Genomic DNA, 21,035 nt, shown 5'->3' with positions numbered 1-21,035 from the left:
AGCAAGCATTTTCCATGACCTATGTGTCATTTAATCCTCAAAATAACCTGCTTTTGTAGATGAGCTCACTAGAGATCACAGAGACAGCATGATTTTCCCCTTGTCCAGCCTAACTACAGTTATCTCTTGGTACTGGAGGGAGATGGTTTCAAGGATCCCCGTGGATACTGTTGACTAAAAAAAATACAATCCGAAAGTTGAGTGTTAAGTTTTATTTGGGGTGAAATTTGGACTTAAGCCCAGGAGACAGCATCTCAGGTAGCCCTGAGAAAGAGCTCCTGAGCAGGCCAGGTGGTGGTGGTGGTGGTGGGGTGCCAGGAGTTTCACTACAAAAGGAAGGTAGTAGGAATGAAAGATTTACAGATAACCAGATTGACAGAAAACCAGTTTCTGTGGGAAGATATAGAAATGTGGGCTTCCTGGAGTCACTCCTTTGATGTGCACCTCAACTGTGGGCCAGTGTTCTTTGTTCCTTCCCTGAGTTCCCTCAGGGCCCACTGGCCCTCCCTTGAGAGTGGTTGTTGTCGCAGGTGACCATGACATCTTTTGTTTTGTCCACTAACTACAGCCCAAGAGGCAACATTTCAGATAGCTCTGAAATACTGCACTAGGGAGGGAAGGGGGAAATATCAAGGTATAAGTCATAAAGGTGAAGGGGCAGGTGCATGCAGCCATGCACACATTTTACAGAAGTTTGCAGCGGGTCTTGTGAAGGTTGCTACTAGTCACAGACATCAGTCATCAGTGAAGGATGTTAGTGTTTTTCTAGATATGAGGAGATGCAAGAATTGGGCTCATAAAATCATCTCCTAAAAATATCTAATCATCTTCCAGTTTTCCCAGAGCACAGAGGGCCTCATTCCTGGTCTCCCCACTGAGCTCCACTCAGGGGGTGCTGTGGGTTGGCAGCTGCAGTGGCTCATGGTTTACTCCATATAGAGGCTGATGGCAAATGCCAGACTTCAATTCACAATACCAAAATCTACGGATGTTCACTCTCTTGTATAAAATGGCATAGTATTTGCATGAAATGTACATATATCCTCCTGCATGCTTTAAATCATCTCTAGAATGTTTGCAATACCTAATACTATTTACATAGCTGTAAATACCATGTATATGCTAGGTCAATAGTTATTGGGTACACAGCAAATTCAAGTTTTGTTTTTTGAAACTTTCTGGAATTTATTTTCCACGTATCTGTGATCTGTGGTTGGTTGAATCTATGGGTGCAGGACTCTCAGAAACAGGAGACCAGTGGTAGTGGGTCCAAGATGCAGAAGGGGTTTGTCAGACTCCTTGTCTTGCTGTCTGTTTGGATGGCCTTGGGGACCCCATGTCTCCCCTTCGCTTTAACCGTGAGTGGCAGGATGTCCGTGTGTAGCACTGTGCATGCTTTTTTTCTGTTCATTGTGTTCACTGTTCCTTCTGTTCATTTCTGGTTCACTTTGGAGTTACCACATCTGGGAAAGAACAGGAAGGCCAGGAAAAAGAGACTAAAAAGAGGGATTTGGGTCAGCCCTGAAGGAAGCAGGGGGGAAGGGTACGTGGTTGGGACTTAAGAAGACCAGTCCAGACCAGAACTTCTGCGGTCCCCAAACAGCCCACCCAGAGGGGACTCCAACATTTCTTGGCAGATCAAGAGCCCTATTGTTTAATTTTACCCACATGTAATCAAGGCTGGAGATCTTAGAAGCCTCTTCCTAGTTCATTCTTCTGACGCTGAGATTCAGCTTGATCTGCTTCAGCTGGTGTGGGAGACCTATGTGAACAAACTTGGACTCTGCCTGGGGCTGGGGGGAGGGGGAAACCACTGGAACAAGGATGATGGAAAAATTTCTCCAGTACCTCCCATTCACTAACCCAGAGGAAATAAAATGTTAGGGGCCCATTACTCATCTTTTGTAATCCGGAGGCACTTCTTGCACTTTTCTATTCTGACATCGTTATTTCCCAGAATTTTAATTTTTTGAGAAAAAGGTACAGACCCTTGTTTCTGAGTCTTTGGACCAAATCAAGTACAAACCTATACAGACTGTCTGTGGAGTTGCTGGGTGTTTCTTAACACACGCAGCAGACCTGGGTTCCAGAGGATTGTTTCATTGGCAGATGCCAGTGTGTGTCCTAGTTTTGGTTGGAAGAAGTTAGGTCACTATGTACAGAAGAGTGTTTATCACATCATATTGTAGTTATTACTTCAGGAGCCTTTCTTCTCCATGAGACTGAGAAGTCCTCCAGGACACAAGCCACAGCATACTCATCTTTCAGGCTTGGTGCCTGGGGCCTTCCCAAGCACAGGGTACTGATTGTTGGGCTCAGAGTGGCATTCGCCATGACCTGGGAGGCAGATTTGTAGCTCACATTTGTCTTGATGGCCAGTATGGAGCAGGAAGTGGGCCAGATGTTCCCTAGAGGGAAACGGGTGGACTTAGACCCTGGGGGCACTGGAAGCAGTTGGGATGGCCTAGAGAGGTCCCCTTCAATGTCTAATCAGGACCTTGAGAATTCGGTGACTTTCATTTTGCTGCTTTGAGGACGAGTCTGTCTTGATAATGTACCCTAGCCCTTAAGCCCAATTAAGCCTGGACGCTTCCCAACAATAGTGCAAACTGATAAACACTGAGTCCACTTCTTATTAATTACTCATCCCAAACTGCACTTTCTCTGCAAGCATCTCAGAGCAGACGTTCTCAAGCTTTTTAACTCCAGGACCACTTTTAGAGCTTCAAAATTATTGAGAACCCCAACATACTTTTGTTTGTATGAGTTGTATCTCTCAATGTTCACCATCTCAAAAATTAAAGTAGAAAATTTTAAATATTACCTATTAATTAACTTCAAAAAGTAATGTATGATGAATTAGCATTACTAATATATTAGTAATGCATAATAATTAACTTATTACAAGTTAACTTTTTTAGGAGAATAACTATCTTATTCAAAACAAAATAAATTTACTGAAAACAGCATCATTTTACATTTTTGCAAACCTTCAATGCCTGATTTAATGAAAGACATCTGGATCCTCATATTTGCATTTAACTTGGTTTGGGTTTTGGTGGATTGTTTTTGTTGTTGTCGTCGTCGTTTGGTTTAAGTATATGAAATTCTGTTTCACACAGATCTGTAATTGGAAACAGGAAGAATATTTAAATAACCTTTCAGATAGTTACAGATAATCTTCTCTGGTGCTACACCAAAACTCTACAAATGGTTGTTTCTTAAAGGATAATTACAAGGTAGAAGGTGCAACCATGTCAATGAACTTGTTCTCTGTTACATTAAAATGCATTTCTTTACTTTGCACTTTGAATGCATCTTTCACAAATGAATGATTTTATAATGCCATATATTGGTCATTTGGAAAATAGCGGTTTACTGAGTTTTGCAGGTGATCCAATTTTAGTAGAGGTGCTGCTGAAGCGAGCTCCAGATGATCCAGATATTAAGAAATTACATCATGCAGCATCAAAAATCACATTCATTAAGGTCACTTTCAATCTCATCAGAAAAGTGTTTAAGTATTGAAAAGCTGTCAAATTCATGGTAGCAGATACAAATTTCCCAAGATCCCAAGTTTTGCTTGAAAGCTCGAATTTCATCATTGGCAACAAATACTGTCAGGTGTTTTTCTTGAAGTGACAGGCTCACTTTATTTTCTTTAGAAAATGTGTACCAAATTCTCATATCTGAATAACCATAATTTGTCATTTGTTCTTTCAAGTAAAAATGATGTTTTATGAAAGTGTCCAGCTTGCACCTCAAGCCATCATACAAATGCTTTTATTGAAAAGAGTCATGTAGTCAGTATACAGTAGACGGGCTTCATGTGTATTTCCCAGTTAGTCACCAAGAATAATAAAAAGATGTGCACGCAAAAATAGCAAGTTAATAGAATTAATAATGTTTATTGTTTCATCAAGGACATTCTTAAGTGAAACCGACTTTTGTGGTGGTTGTTTGCAGTGAGGAATACATTAACAAATGATCCAGGTCAAGGCCATTGCCTTGACCTGCACTGAATGCCAGCAGTTTTCCTCACAATTGCTTTTGCTCCCTCAATGTTAATGTCGACACATTGCAAAAGGCAAATTTTGTCTTAATATCATTATGAAAATAGTTTTCACCTTTACAGAGCCCTCTGAAAGGACTTAGGGATCCCAGGGAGTCTGTAACCACACCTGCGATGAAGAAGATAGCAACCTTAGGGGGCTGTCCTTCAGTTGTCTTTGCGTGACATGCCCTTGAGAATTCACAGTGGACTCTACATGGAGGACTAGACAATACTCTGAGCTGTGAGCCATCTCTGGTGGTGGGCCACATCTATAGGTGGCGCTTCTCAGTCATTATACAAAATGGTTTCTCCCAAATGCTGTTTCTGGGGTTCCTCCTCTTGGAGGACAGAGTACTCTCTGTGTCCATGACGCCCCTCTCTCTAGGAGGCACCAGGCATAAAATAAAGAAAGCAGGAGGGTATAAAGGATCTCTGGCATTTCCTCCAAGTGCAATGCCATGAGCCCCTGCTAGCCATCTGGAAATAATGAAATCTTTTTTTTTCTTTTTTTTTGTCTTTTTAGGGCTGCACTCCCAGACTAGGGGTCGAATCAGCGCTACAGCTGCCAGTCTACACCACAGCCACAGCAACGCCAGATACGAGTGACATACACAACAGCTCACCGCAACACCCGATCCTTAACCCACTGAGCAAGGCCAGGGATTGAACCTGCGTCCTCATGGAGGCTAGTCAGATTCGTATCCACTGAGCCATGATGGGAGTGCCATTAAATCTTTTTAAAATCCTCCTAATTGAGTAATTTCTAGAAATCCATTTGAAGGCTAGATCATGCAAGTTTTACTTCCTAATTTTATAAGTGAAAAAGAAAAAAAAAAAAAACACAACTCAAAGCACAAAGAAGATATAGACTCAGATCACATAGCCAGAGAGAGTTCAGAACCAAAATCAAAGCTCAGATCTTCTGATTTCCTTTTGTCTTCCTCTGGAGGCTCTCACAAGGCAGCCTTCTCTCCTCTGCAGTAAAATTAAAATACCTCATTCACAGAACATCATAAGGCCCTGCTGTACCACCATGGTCTCAACTGATCCCAAATTCTTTTTTTTTTTTTTTTTTTTTTTTGGTCTTTTTAGGACTGCACCCGAGGCATAAGGAGGTTCCCAGGCTATGGGTCTAATCAGAGCTATAGCTGCTGGTCTACACCACAGCCACAGCAATGCCAGATCTGAGCCGCGTCTTCGACCTACACAACAGCTCATAGCAATGCTGGATCCTTAACCCACTGAGCAAGGCCAGGGATCGAACCTGCGTCCTCATGGATGCTAGTCAGATTCGTTTCTGCTGAGCCACAACGGGAACTCCTGATCCCAAATTCTGAACAGCTTGGCCCCACTGTACAAACATCTGGCCTGCAGAGATCCTAACTTTTAAGTCAGAGAGGGTCTGCATTTGCTAAGCTTGAGCAGTGCTGCGGAACCCTGCAGTATTAGGAGAGAGACAGGCCCTCCAGTGACTGTCCTTGGTACTGCAAGTGTTCCTCACAAGAACACGGTGACCAGGCACATTACTGCAGAGGGATGCCCATGGGTTGGCGATATGCCCGAGCTTTACCAGGGGTTTGGGAGTTACCTAACAGATGCTGAATCTCCTTGCTGTCTTGCTCTGAACACAGCTTCAGGGTTATTGACAAATGCTCCTACCCCACAGAGACTCTGTAAATGGCATAATTCCCCCATTTTTGATATAATATCAGTTTTAACATCATTTAACACATCCATGTTGATGAAAAGAACATTTTTTTCCAGGAGCCAATTTTTTAAATTGAAGTATAGTTGATTTTACAGTGTTGTGTTAGCTTCAAGTGTACAAAAAAAGTGATTCAGTTATATACATATTCTTTTTCAGATTCCTTTCCATTATAGATTATTATAAGATATTAAGTAAAGTTCCCTGTACTTTACAGTAGGTCCTTGTTGTGTATCTCTTTTATACATAGTAGTGTCTATATGTTAATCTGAAACTCCTAATTTATCTCATCCTCACTTGCCATCCCCTTTGGTAACCATAAGTTTGTTTTCTCTATTTCATGAGTCTATTTCTGGTTTTTTGTTTTTTATGTTTTTTTGGCCACACCGGTGGCATGTAAATATTCACTGGCCAGGGGTCAAACCTGAGCCACAGCAGTGACCCAAGCCACAGCAGTAACAATGCCAGGTTCTTAACATGCAGAGCCACCAGGAAACTCCAGTCTATTTCTGTTTTGTGTATAAGTTCATTTGTATCATTTTTTAGATTCCATGTATAAATGAATCATGATATTTGTCTTTCTCTGTCTGACTTCACTTGGTATGATAATCTCTAAGTCTATGCATATTGCTATAGATGGCATTACTTCATTCTTTTTTATGGCTAATATTCCATTATACGTATATATGCCACATATTCTTTGTCCATTCATCTGCTGATGGACATTTATGTTGCTTCCATGTCTTGGATATTATAACTAGTGTTGCAGTGAGCATTGGGGTGCATATGTCTTTTTGACTTAGAATTTTCTCTGGATATATGTGGTGCAGGAGTGGGATTGCATGATGATATGGCAACTCTATTTTTGTTTTTTTAAGGAACTTTGAGACTGTTCTCCATAGTGGCTATACTAATTTACAGTTCTACCAATAGGGTAAAAGGGTCCCCTTTTCTCCATACCCTCTCCATCATTTATTATTTATAGGCTTTTTAATGATGGCCCTTCTGACTGGCGTGAAGTGATACCTCACTATAATTTTTATTTTCATATCCCTGATGATTAATGATGTTGAGCATCTTTTCATGTGCCTGTTGGCCATATTCTCTATGTCTTCTTTGGAGAAATGACTATTTAGGTCTTCTGCCTATTTTTTTATTGTTTTTTTTTTTCGGTTTTGTTTTTTACTTTGAGCTATATGAGCTGTTTGTATATTTTGGAAATTAATCCCTTGTCAGCAGCATCGTCTGCAAATATTTTTCTCCCAGTTCATAATGTATCTTTTTGTTTTGTTTATGGTTTCCTTTGCTGTCCAAGAGCTTTTAAGTTTAATTAAGTCCCCTTTGTTTGTGTTTATTTTTATTTCTATTACTCTAAGAGACAGATCCAAAAAATATTGCTTTAATTTATGTCAAAGAGTGTTCTGCCTATGTTTTCCTCTAGGAGTTTTATAGTATCCAGTCTTACATTTAGGTCTTTAATCCATTTTGAGTTTCTTTTTGCATATGGTGTTAACAGACTGTTCTAATTTCCTTCTTTTACATGTAGCTTCCGGTTTTCTCAGACCATCTTTCCTCTATTGTATGTTCTTGCCTCCTTTTTCATAGATCAAGTAACCATAAGTGCATGGGTTTATTTCTGGACTTTCTATCCTGTTCTGTTGATCTATATTTCTGTTTTTATGCCAGTACTATACTGTTTTGATGACTGTAACTTTGTAGTATAACCTGAAATCATGGAGCCTGATTGTTCCTGCTCCTTTTTCCTTTTTCAAGATTGTTTTGGCTACTTGGGGCCTTTTGTGTTTCCATACAAATTTAAAAATTATTTGTTCTAGGAGTTCCTGTTGTGGCTCAGTGGCAATGAATCCAACTAGTATCCACGAGGATATGGGTTTGATCCCTGTCCTTGCTCAGTGGGTTAAGGATCCGGGTTTGCCATGAGCTGTGGTGTAGGTCACAGATGTGGCTTGGATCATGCATTGCTGTGGCTATGGCATAGGCTGGCAACTGTAGCTCTGATTTGACCCCTAGCCTCGGAACTTCCACATGCTGCAGATGCGGCCCTAAATTGAGGGGGAAAAAACTTATTTATCCTAGCTCTTTGGGGAAAAAATGTCATTGGTAATTTGATAGGGATTGCATTGACTCTGTAGATTGCCATGGGTAGCATGGTTATTTTTAACAATACTGACTCTTCCAATCCAAGAACACAATATATCTTTCCCTCTGTTTGTGTTGTCTTCAATTTATTTTATCAGAATCTTATAGTTTTTGGAGTATAGGTCTTTTGCCCCCTTTGGTAGGTTTATTCCTAGGTATTTTTTTAATGCAATGGTAAATGGGACTGTTTCCTTAATTTTTCTGTCTGATATTTCATTGTCAGGAGCCAATTATATTTTTCATTGGACAACATATTGCCTAGAATATAATAAACATGGCCACTGAGAAATAAACTCTACAGAATCAAAGTTAGTTTTACCATGAAATGCAACCATATTCTCCATTGGGTCACTTAATTTTTAAAAGTTATTAATGCTTAAATCCAATCACATCAAAGACCACCACTCAAATTCTTGGCAACTGCTTTAACAGAGTCTCTACATCATATTTGAAGACATCATGTCCTACTTTTTGCATTTGATTTTGTTTCCATAGTCATAATTTATTGCATCATCTTGCTTTCAACCACTTATCAAACTGTTCTTTTATTGACCATTTAGGTGATGTCAGGTCTCATGCTAAATAACATAGAAAGCACTGGAATAAACAACTTCATTCTTTGAGTCTTCCCCTTTCTTCTACCCTCCTTTGAATTATTTCCTTGAAATACTTTCCCAAGAGTAAGACTGCTGGATCAAAAGATGTGGATTCTTTTGGCTCTTGAGACTTTTTGTCCAAAACATTTGTATCAGTTCACCATGTTAATAATAATGAATAAATGTACCTGTTTCTCCCAGCCTTTTCAGCATCCAGTATAACTTTAATAATTATAAAAATTTAATCTTATTATTTTAAATTGGCATTGGTTTAATTACTAACACACTAGAAGCTTTTTTTTTTCATGTTTGTCTTTAAAGTCACTAGGACGTTGGCAGGAATCAAGCCTGATTTTGCTCATTACCTCCCCAGGGTCTAGCTCATTGTCTGGCACAGGCCTCTCAGTGAATAGTGCTGAATGATTGAATGATCAGAAACTGTTACAAAGTGAGCAAGGAAGAGAGTGGAAGCAGATGAACAATGAAAAGCCACTGAGGAGTCTGTGGCAGGAGAGAGATGGGACCTTATATGGCTGCTGAGCGGGGAGCACATTGAGTGGGGCAGGTGGTGTAGGGGGAGAGAGGTTTGGTGGATAATGAAATGATGGCGTAGTTCAAACTAAAGAGATGGATGTGGTGATGCAGAGGATGGGTAGTTTTGAGATAATTTTTTTTGCTTTGTTTTCGTTTTTGGTTTTGTTTTGCTTTTTAGAGCTGCACCTGTGACATATGGAGGTTCCCAGGCTGGAGGTCCAATTGGAGCTACAGCTGCTGGCCTATGCCACAGCCATTGCAACACCAGATCTGAGCCGCATCTGCGACCTACACTACAGCTCACAGCAATACCTGATCCTTAACCCACTGAGCAAGTCCAGGGATTGAACCCACATCCTTATGGATCCTAGTCAGTTTTGTTAACTACTGAGCCACAACGGGAACTCCTTGAGATACATTTTAGAGAGCATTCTATCATGGATTAGATGTAGAGACATGAAAGAGATAGAGAAGCATCAGAGCTGACAGGCCAGGTTGCTGGCTTGGTGATGGAGGTATTCCTTCTTCCTAAAATATTCCCTAATATTGCCTGTTTTTATAATTGTGGTATCATTTTATCAAGTTCTGGAAAGGATCCTGTCAAAATTTTAAATGCGATTGCATTAGATCCTCAAATTACTTTGGGAAGAATTGTTAGTTTTATAATATTTAGCCTGCTGAATTTCTTCCCATCGATGAATAAGACTGTTTGTGAGTTTTCTTAGCCCAGTGCCTGGAACAGCAATGAGCCATATGTGGACGAGAAGGCCCTTCTCTTGATCTAGCTTCAGAAACAATTAAACATTCAGCAAACAATAATCCCACTTCTTCCCACCATCACTGGGAAAATCTTTTTCCAAGCCGAGTAATGATGCCCATCAGAGCTTTCCCAGCTGTGCCACCATCAGGCTGAGTCACGAACACAGTATGTTGCCGGGAAATAGAATTTGGTACAATTTCAGTGAAAGGAGGGGCAAAAGAGAACAGATTAGATAATTTCTTCACCCTTTTCTCCCCTCTATCTCTCTGGGAAGTCTATACGGCAACAACTCCCTGCTTTATGGATTGGGAGCCAAGAAGGAGAACTCAATCATCTGGTCTTTCCATCAGCCACCCAGGTCGAATGCACCCATTAATCTCTGATCTTTCTGCAAATCCTGTAAAAATAACATTAGCTAAATCTATGTGGATCCACAAACAGGCAAAGAGGAAAGAAGACCACACCATACAAGAAATAAATCAAACTCTGGGAAGACGAAAGACAGATGAACAAGTAGCAGCTGTCTAGCAGAGCAAGGCAAGATGAGTCCTAGGTACCTGCTCAGAGGGTAGACAGAAGAATCGAGCCAATTCAAGCCAAGCCAGAGCTACATGCTTGGCACAAGGTCATGACATTTTAGAATAATGGAGATAGGAACAACCGTGAAGGCATTCAGATAAATGGGTCATAAAGGATCAGACCTCTTTAGAGCAACACAAAAGCTACACAACAATGGAGCAGTGTCAGTCTCCAAACTTGTGGTTGTAAGTTTTCAGGGGGAGAACTTTGTTCAGCCAAGGATCCAGGTGGAGACAGAGAAGCTCTCTTGTGGTCTCCATGTGCTAGTTAAGCTTCTTTCTGGATCACTTTTTCATTGAAAGTTTATTTTGTTTTGATAAGAGAGGATGTCATAGGTGATATCTGCTTTTTTTGTATTTACAGTTTGTTTTATTTTGCTTTTTTAATAACCTCATATATGTTTGCTTTAGAAAACCTTTTGTCTCATTCCTCCCTAGGTGCCAAGCGTTATGTTACTCAACTTACAGCACACACGCATCATTGGGCCATGCCCCTCTGGCTTTATTTATTTTGTTTCATTCCACTTATCCCACATTTCTTGTGATTACAGTCATATTAAAATTTTTTCTGCCGTCTCATTTTATATTTCCTGAAACTACTTCTTTTCTTTCCACTGCCTGGGTTAAGTTTTCTGTTGCTGGCTTATACGTTATTTGATTCTTTGTTGTTGCTGTTCTTATGGTGGTTGCCTTAAATTAAGACACATGCTTCTGTGTATTTATCACTGTCAATTTCATAAACATTTTAATATTTGTATCTTTCCCAAACAAAATGAGAACATTGGCATGCTTTTATTCCTTTGGCCTCTCTGATCCCTGTAGCCAAATATACATTTCATATTGATTATTTTCTAGAACTTTATCCCTGAATTGTTATGGATGTGTTCTTTTTCTTTTCTTTAGTCTTTTTTTTTTTTCACACAACCATAAACCTCACTAGAGTTTTGACCACCCATAGCTTTTTCACATTTCTCTTATTGACTCCTTCTTTCAAGAGTATTTCCATGGTAAGTCTTTGCAAGGCAAGCCCCCTAAGGTGTGATATGCCTAAGGATAGTTTTATTATTCTCTCACATTTAAATTGCATGGGGCCGAATATATCTAGGTTCTAAAACTTTTTCATCCATACTATGAAACGTCAGATTCGTATATCCAGCTGTTGAGAAGTTCAGTGGCAACCTGATGTTTTTCCCCCTTGATAACTCGATTTTTCCCTCTGCATTTGTTTTTTTTTGTTTGTTTTGTTTTTGTTTTGTTTTGTTTTGTCCTTGCCTTTTCTAGGGCCGCTCCTGCGGCATATGGAGGTTCCCAGGCTAGGGGTTGAATCAGAGCTGTAGCTGCCAGCCTACATCAGAGCCACAGCAACTCAGGATCGAAGCCACGCCTGTGACCTACACCACAGCTCACGGCAACGCTGGATCCTTAACCCACTGAGCAAGGCCAGGGATGGAACCTTCAACCTCATGGTTCCTAGTTGATTCGTTAACCACTGAGCCATGACAGGAACTCCCTGCATTTCAGTTTTTTAAATTATACTTCTGATGTTCTTAATTCTTAATTTCATTTTCACTATTAACATGACCAACTGTGGATATTTCCTTTCGGAAATATACTTTTCTACTCTATCATTCCTTTAAAGGCAAGATCATTCCTCTTTCTAGGAGATTTCTCTTTCTGCAAATAATTCCTCTCCTTTTTCTTCCTCTTTCTGAGTCTCCAGTTACCCAGGTGTTGTCATTTCTACTCATCTCAATGTCACCTAGGTTTTACTTTATGTGTTCTCTCTCTTCATACTTTCTGCCACCTTCTGGGTGAGAGTTCCTCACTTTTCCTCCCCACATCATTTCTTTCTTCAGTGCTAAGCACCTTTTTTTTTTTTTTTTTTTTTTTTGGTGATTTTTAGGGCCAGGCCCAGGGCACATGGAGGTTCCCAGGCTAGGGGCTGAATCGGAGCTGTAGCCTCCAGCCTACACCACAGCCACAGCAATGCCAAATCTGAGCTGCGTCTGCAACCTACACCACAGCTCATGGCAACACAAGATCCTTAACCCATTGAGCAAGGCCAGGGATTGAACCCACATCCTCATGGATCCTAGTTGGGTTTGTTAACCACTGAGCCACAAAGGGAACTCTCCCATCCTTTTTATCCAAACTACTGTGCTGCTTATTTTAACCATTGTGTAAGGGTGGGTTTTGTAACCTTTTTATTTTGAAATAATGTCAAATTGATATAAAAGTTGCCAGAATGGTACACAGGACTGCTATTATCTTTCACCTCGGTTCTGTCATTGTTAAGATTTTACCACATTTGTTTCATTGTTCTCTCTCCATAAACGTATATATATTTTTTCCTAAACTTTTGAGACTGTGTAGCAGACATCATGCTTGCTCCTTCACCTCTAAATACTTCAGTGTATATTTCCTAAGAATGAGGACATTATCTTAGAAAATTACAGCATGCGTATCATTAACACTGATAAAATACTATGACCTGATCTACATTCTTTGTTCAAAGTACACTAATTATACTTCTAACATTCTTTATAGCAGTGCTATATGATAGCAGTATAATGTGAGCCACAAAAATAAGCCAGAAATGTAATTTAAATGTTTCTACCTATCTTAAAAAAGAAGCAAGTGAAATTAACCTTAATAATAAATTTTATTTAAGCCAATATATCCAAAATAGTACCATTTTAATGTGTAATTAAAATATATAACTGTGATATTTTGCATTCTTCTTTTCATACGAAAACCCAGTGTGTATTTTATAATTATAGCACATCTCAATTCAGACTACCTGCATTTCAATTATTCAGTAGCTCCACAGGGCCAGTGGCCAACAGAGTGGACCGCACTGCTCTATAGTCTGGTCCTGGATCCAATGCAGGATCACACACTGCATTTACCTGTCATGTCTCTTTAGCCTCCTTTAATCTGAGACAGTTCCTTAGTCCTTCTTTTAATTTCGTGACAGTGACATTTTTGGAGAGTACCAGGCAGTTATTTTGTAGACTCTCAATTTGGGGTTTTCTGCTGTTTCCTCGTGATTAGATTCAGGTTGTGTGTATTTGGCAAGGATACCACAGCCATGATCAGTGTTTGTTTAACACCCAATTTACATTTGGTTCATTTTCTTCACTTTTCATTCTTTCTGCCTATTACTAATATCCCTCCACCCGCCCATGTCTTTGAGGGAATGCATTGTGCTCATGTTAAGTTTGTGGTCCATCTGTTGCAATTAAGCTGCTTGATGTTTAGTTTACTTTCACTTTTGCCATTGTACCCTTGATATCTGGTTATCGTGGCATATGGTCTTATGTTTCTCTGGTGATTTAAACTTTAGGCCTGGTAGCCTGTGATGGGAAAGGGCCAAATCCTAGGTAGTATCTCTTCCAGAAATGTTTAAGGGAAAGAGAGGGGATGAGACCAGGGAAGAGAGAGAGTCAGGCATCACACCACTGCTACCCACTCCTCTCTTTGCTTTCATTTCACTGAATACCTTGTCTAGTCAGGGATTTATCCCAACCCTCTACACAAAGCAGGAATAGAAAGAAAATCTCCTTGGGGTCTATTCCCCAGCTCTGTGAGTTTGGCGAGGGAAGGGATAGAAAAGAATACACCCAAGGGTGCCTGAGCTCCCTTTATCTCCTCTTCCCTTGAGGAGAGCTTTTTGCTGCCCTGAGTGTATTATGGCTATGGACAGGCGTCGGGCTGGCACAGTGCTGCAGACATGTAGACTGCAGAACTGGGTCATTACCCTCCCTTGGCAATGTCGAAAGGAGTCAGATAGGACTACTCCAACAGTCCTCTCAAATTCATCCTCCCACCAGTGCATCAGAGGAAAGAAGAGGACTCCTCCCCCCTCCTCCACTCATCCTCTTACTCCTGCATCAGTTCACCTCCCACCTTGGGCTACTTCCACCCCATCCCCATCCTCCAGTCAGGACAGCTTTGGATCTCCCCTTTATTTCAGTGTCTCTGTTAGTTCCGTGGATCTGTTCTTCCCTCTGTTTCTGAAGTTTCTCAGGGTTGAATTTAGAGGAATGAGGAGTATATGCTCATTTGCTGTCCCATTGGAACCAGTAATAAACTTGCAGGGTTTTTGTTGTTGTGTCATTCATTCCATTTAATCCTCAGCAACATCTCTCCTTACTGCTATATTATGGTAAATTTAAGTATGTTTTGGTTTTTCAAGCTCTTTATTCTATTACTTTATCGTTTTCTTCTTGATTTTTTATATTCTGATAAGAGGGTATTAACACCTTGATTTTAAATTGCGTACTCATAATTTCTCTTGATTTTTAAAGTTATTGCTTTCTGTTTGTTGCTTTGTTCTTCGGGCCCTATAGACATAATATCACTATGCTCTTATTATTAACTCTAACTTTTAACATCATATAATTAACATAATTGGCTTCCTTTAGTAACATTTGCCTTAAATTGTATCTGACATCCAACCTCCTTTTCCTTCATTTTAATTAATCTTTTTAGTATTTTTAAATTTATTTTTTTCTTATTTTTAGAATTTCTAACCCTTTGAAAGATTTTTCAGCAAAATATTGTATTAATCTAATTGGAAGTGTGTTGTTATTGGTGGTGGGGTTTTGTGGGGAGGGGGGTTATTTGTTTTGCATTCCACATGACCTTTAAACTTACACTTATTTTAGTCCTATTTAGTTTATGTTCTGCCATTCTACTTTCTACCTCTCAATTTTTATAATTAATTTTTTCTGAATTTTCTTGGTATTATATAGACAATGCATTTGCTTGGTTTTGTTTTTGTTTATTTTTGTTCCCTTTGGCAATAATCTTTTTAATTCAATTAGCTTTCAACTTAAACAACAAAGATATTCTATTTTATCAATACATAGAATTATACACATACATATTAGAATAATATCTTTTGATTCTCTTTATGGGAAAACTTTTCTGTCTGTTTTTGTTTTTCTCAGCTCTTTTCTCACTTTCATTCTCCATTGATTTGACTTATTACTCAACTTTATCTTCATTTACTTTTTTAAAAAATTTTATAATAGTTCATTTACAATGTTCTGTCAGTTTCTGCCATACAGCAAAGTGACCCAGTTTTATATGTATTTATATATATATATATACACATATATATATGTATATATATTATATATATATACATTCTTTTTCTCATATTATTTTCTGTCATGTTCTATCACATGTGATTTGATATAGTTCCCTATGCTAGGGACCTCTTTGGCTATCCAATCCAAATGCAATAGTTTGCATCTACTAACCCCAAACTCCCAGTCCATCCCTCTCCCTCCCCTGCCCCTTCCCCCTTGGCATCAAGTCTGCTCTCCATGTCTATGAGTCTGTTTCTGTTCTATAGATAGGTTCATCTGTACCTTATTTTATTTTTTTTCCCGCTATATAGCATGGGGATCAAGTTATTCTTACATGTATACATTTTTTTCTCCACCCTTTGTTCTGTTGCAATATGAGTATCTAGACATAGTTCTCAATGCTACTTAGCAGGATCTCCTTGTAAATCTATTCTAAGTTGTATCTGATAACCCCAAGCTCCCGATCCCTCCCACTCCCTCCCTCTCCCATCCGGCAGCCACAACTCTATTCTCCAAATCCATGATTTTCTTTTCTGTGGAATGTTCATTTGTGCTGGATATTAGATTCCAGTTATAAGTGATATCATATCATATTTGTCTTTGTCTTTCTGACTCATTTCACTCAGTATGAGAGTCTCTAGTTCCATCCATGTTGCTGCAAATGGCATTATGTCGTTCTTTTTTATGGCTGAGTAGTATTCCATTGTGTATATATACCACCTCTTCCTAATCCAATCATCTGTCGATGGACATTTGGGTTGTTTCCATGTCCTGGCTATTGTGAATAGGGCTGCAATGAACATGCAGGTGCATGTGTCTCTTTTCAGTAGAGTTTTGTCCGGATATATGCCCAAGAGTGGGATTGCTGGGTCATATGGAAGTTCTATGTATAGGTTTCTTAGGTATCTCCAAACTGTTCTCCATAGTGGCTGTACCAGTTTACATTCCCACCAATGGTGCAGGAGGGTTCCCTTTTCTCCACAACCCCTCTAGCACTTGTTATTTGTGGACTTATTAATGATGGCCATTCTGACTGGTGTGAGGTGGTATCTCATGGTAGTTTTGATTTGCATTTCTCTTATAATCAGCGATGTTGAGCATTTTTTCATGTGTTTGCTGGCCATCTGTATATCTTCTTTGGAGAAATGTCTATTCAGGTCTTTTGCCCATTTTTCATTGGTTGATTGGCTTTTTTGCTGTTGAGTTGTTTAAGTTGTTTGTATATTGTAGAGATTAAGCCCTTGTCTGTTGCATCTTTTGAAACTATTTTCTCCCATTCTGTAAGTTGTCTTTTTGTTTCTTTTTGGTTTCTTTTGCTGTGCAAAAGCTTTTCAGTTTGATGAGGTCCCATGGGTTTATTTTTGCTCTTATTTCTATTGCTTTGGGAGACTGATCTGAGAAAATATTCATGATGTTGATGTCAGAGAGTGTTTTGCCTATGTTCTCTTCTTGGCAATTCTGGATCTTTCGTTGTTCCATATAAATTTTTGGATTCTTTGTTCTAGTTCTGTGAAAAATGTCATGGGTAATTTGATAGGGATCACATTAAATCTGTATATTTCTTTGGATAGTATGGCAGTTTTAATGATATCAATTCTTCTAAACCATGAGCATGGATATCATTTACTTTTATTTTAACACTTCTCCTAATCCCCAATTCGTATCACAGACAGTTCTTCCTAATCGTTGTTCTTACTTATCTCTTCAATAGATACTTATTAATTCATAATTTATTACTATTTTTAACAATATTCATTCTCATGTCTGTCTTCGAAATTCAGATTTCTTTTTGAAATAATCTTTGAAGCCAACAGTTGTCCATTAGTTGATGATTAAATTTCTTAAGTCTCAAAAGTCTGTGAAAGTCTGTGTATGTGGATAACAACTTGCTTGGATAAAAACCCAATTTTATAGCTTTTAACTCTGACTATGATTGGTGTATGTTTTTCCACTACAATGCAAGAAAACATAGTCCCTATTTACTTGTGAGTTCTATTCCTTTACGTGAAATCTGTAACATAGCTCCTCATAGTATGCTATCATTTTCTCTTGTAGATAAAAATAACATATTTGATGATGCATGTTGATCTCATTTTTTACATGGACTCTTAAATAAGGCTTTATTTATACCTTCACCTATGTTGTTTGCAGTGACATTTTTCTTCTAGTAGATCTCTTTTTTGGTCTTTTTTGTTTGTTCATTCATTCTACAGATCTATTCAGAGCATCTATTGCATGCAGGCAGCATGTTCTCCATTTATTCTTGTTTATTACGTTACCTCTGAGCCACAATAGGAACTCCCTCCTTCTCTTTCTTTGGGATTTCCTGTCTCTCCCAGAGTAGTCTGTTCTCTAGACCCATCTGCTTTAACTTTTCATATCTCTTTCCATGTTTTGCATTTTTACCCTAGTTCATTTTCTCTGTTTAGTTTCCAATAGCATCCAATTCCACATTTTGCCCCTGTTATCATTACTGATTTCTTCTCATCCCTTCCTCCCATAATAGGAATAGGTGTAATGTTCTTCTGAAATAGGTGTAATGTTTTTCCTTCACACTTAAAAAAATAGATTACAAGTATTCTCTAAATCTTGTTTTGATTTTCATTTCATGGTTTACTGATTCCACAACCATCAACCCCACCTCACTCTGCACCCAGGTTCTTCATTCATGTATGTCTTCTCTCATAGTGCCATTCTTAATAGTTCATAAACCACTCTTTCACTCATTTTCCCCTTGAGTTTTTCCTGTGATGATTTTGACTGCTATTTCTGAAACCTTTGCTTCAGATTATTTTATTAGCATTTAAGTGGACTTGAAATTGGAAGGTTCACAGCTTCTTATTCTGCCTTCCTCTGGGAAGTCCACAAACCATATTTCTTGGGCATATCCTTTCTTAACTATACTGGATTTTCCATTCAAAATTACATAATATATAAAGTATTACTTTCTTTTTATTTATCAAGATAAAGTCCATTGCCACTGAAAGGGTGAGTTAATTTATTGATAACTTGCTTGCCATTTACTTCTGATGGATGGCAGTTTAAAGAGCATGTGGTTCTTGCATCTCATTGATGTAGCTGAAATAGTCACTTGTTTGAAACTGATATGAGGAGAAAGAAAGATAGGACTCATTGGCAAGTCATGTCAATTATTATGTACACTCTAATGCTACTAGTTTCCCTGGCAAAATGGATGACTTAACATTTAAGCATGACACCAACCCATGCATTTTTTTCATTTAATATTTCCTTCAAACCTGTTTGCCAGTTTCTGTGTTGTGATTCTGAGAAAGGCATACTTTAATAATAAAGACTTAATTTTCCCTTTGCATGAAAATATTCTAAACACTAAAAAGCTTTAGGAAATGACAGGAGGAGGAATATACAAAGTCCATTAAACAACAGCATTATGTATGGTTACCCAGGAATTTGCACACAAAACTCTGCTAAAGCTAATGGCATTTAGTTCTTAAGTTTTCCAAACAATGGGTTGAAAAATATACCCTCAAGATTGTTTATGCCAAGAGGGGCCAACTATTTATAATCACAAGTGGAGTTTCTGCAGAAGTCTGTGCCAGGCACTACAGTCCTGCAAATATCCCTCCCAATTTGCAAGAACTCTACTGTTTTGGGCTAGAAGTGAAGCATAAATACAAAGAAATACTTGCAGCTTTTTCCTAGCCTCAGTTAAATTCAGAGTGAAAGAACAGCATATAAGAGGACAAAAGGTTTAAGAAATCACAATACAGGCAACCCTGCCTTATTTTAGGATTAGTACGGGTGGCCCTGCAGTAAAGCCAATGGCCTGTGATCAGGGAGGAGGATAGTTGTAATCCCTTTACGATACCACTGAGTTGATTGATTAAAATGAAAATTATGGATCAAATGCCCCAGGAACATCTTGGAAACTTCCAGAGTCTGTGCATATTTATACAATCCTAATGACCTTCCTTTGGAAGGGAAAAGTGTGTGCTACCTGCAGAGAACACATGAAGAAAGGCCTGGGGGGAAGCTAACTAACCTTTTTCACAACCACCAGCAAGAGTTTAATTAAACTCTCTCTAACATAATAAGCTTGGTTCAATTTAAGAGCAAAATGTGCCATGTTTTCCCGGCACGTGGAACTCCCCAGGGTCCTGCAGCTCAAATGGAAAGAACAATGGAAAGTAGAAGGCTTTCTCTTCACATCTGGCTCCTTGAAATGGGGCTAAGAGGCTTTCTGGAGGGTGTTGCTGCCTGGGACAGTTAGTGTTTACAGATGTGAGTGACTTTCAGTCATTGAATGCAAATTACATTTGCTTTGTTGCCCATACCCTGGGAAAACCAAGACGGAGAAGAGGAATAATGTTCCTTTATCGCCCACCCACATTGAAATTCAAGGCACAGTCTTTTCAGGATTATTGGGTCCCTAAGCAACCTTTGAAGAGAACTGTACATATGTCTGGCTGTCCCTACTGACATGGACATGGATTCACTTGGCTTTGCTTTTCAAGTCTCTGGTTCCATCTTTGCTCCATTGACTGAATTTTTAGGTAAACATTTCTTGCCTGCAGACCTGAGTGGCTACCCAGCTCCTGGGCTAATTCTGCCTTCCTCTTAAACTTTTATCTGTATTTTGAAGGTGAGTTCATCAGAAGAAAGAAAGAAAGAAAGAAAGAAAGAAAGAAAGAAAGAAAGAAAGAAAGAAAGAAAGAAAGAAAGAAAGAAAGAAAGAGAGAAAAATAGCTTTTAATGTGGAGGCTAAAAGCCAGAAAAATATGCTAAAAGCAAGAAGGTGAGAGAAAGCAAGTACTTGCTGAAATGCCAAATCTCAACACCAACTATCAGAGCAATTTGAGAGCATTCTTGAGGTGAGAGAAAGTATAATCCTGGTTTCTCTTGCCCCAACATAAAAAGAGTGAGCACTGAAAAAAGGCAATACTACATATACAATCTGAATGATCATAGTCTTGGAAGCAATCATCAGCTTGGAATCTTGAATTTGAGCCTTGTTACAGGGCCTTATGAAAACTGATGAACCTCTGTGCCTCAGTTTCTTCTTCTACAAAACTAATCAAAACACCTGCCTCATACTTTAAAGGTGGCCTGGGTTCAAAGCTAAGCTCCTTCATTTAGTTATAAGACCTTGGAAAAGACACCAAGGGCTCTGATTTTGCATAATAAGACCAAAGTCCACATGACTGGGTTATGGTAGGGTTAGATGAGTTAATAGTCTTACAGTTCTTAAAACAGGCTTGATGTATAGTGAGAGCTCACAAAGTCATTTTTTCTTTAAAATGAGAAAATGTGAAAATGGGCCTTAGCTCAGTATACCCTGCAAGTGCTGTGTTACCTATGGCTGTAATGCATTTATTTCTAGCCTTGTCATTACAACCACTCAAATTTTCAAACTTTAAATAAGAATATAGTTCTGATCTTGGGTTAATATCTTGGATGAGACCTCTCATCTGATTGGCTTACATCATCTAATGAGAATTTGCTGAAGTTCCCATCTGACATCTGAACTTCCTTCATGTCCCAAATGGACTGAAGGCTGAGTTTCAGGTATA

General features: G+C 38.9%; 1 protein-coding gene across 1 annotated transcript in view; it reads left to right on the top strand.

The window, feature by feature from the left end:
• Positions 1–21,035, top strand: part of SPON1 (spondin 1) — a 331,696-nt gene that overhangs the window by 153,947 nt on the left and 156,714 nt on the right. The window lies entirely within an intron of this gene.

Source organism: Sus scrofa, chromosome 2 (assembly GCF_000003025.6).
Source record: "Sus scrofa isolate TJ Tabasco breed Duroc chromosome 2, Sscrofa11.1, whole genome shotgun sequence".
In the NCBI taxonomy this organism is placed as follows: domain Eukaryota; kingdom Metazoa; phylum Chordata; class Mammalia; order Artiodactyla; family Suidae; genus Sus; species Sus scrofa.
The sequence above is the reverse complement of the archived record's forward strand: the minus strand, read 5'-3'. Positions and strand labels throughout refer to the sequence as shown.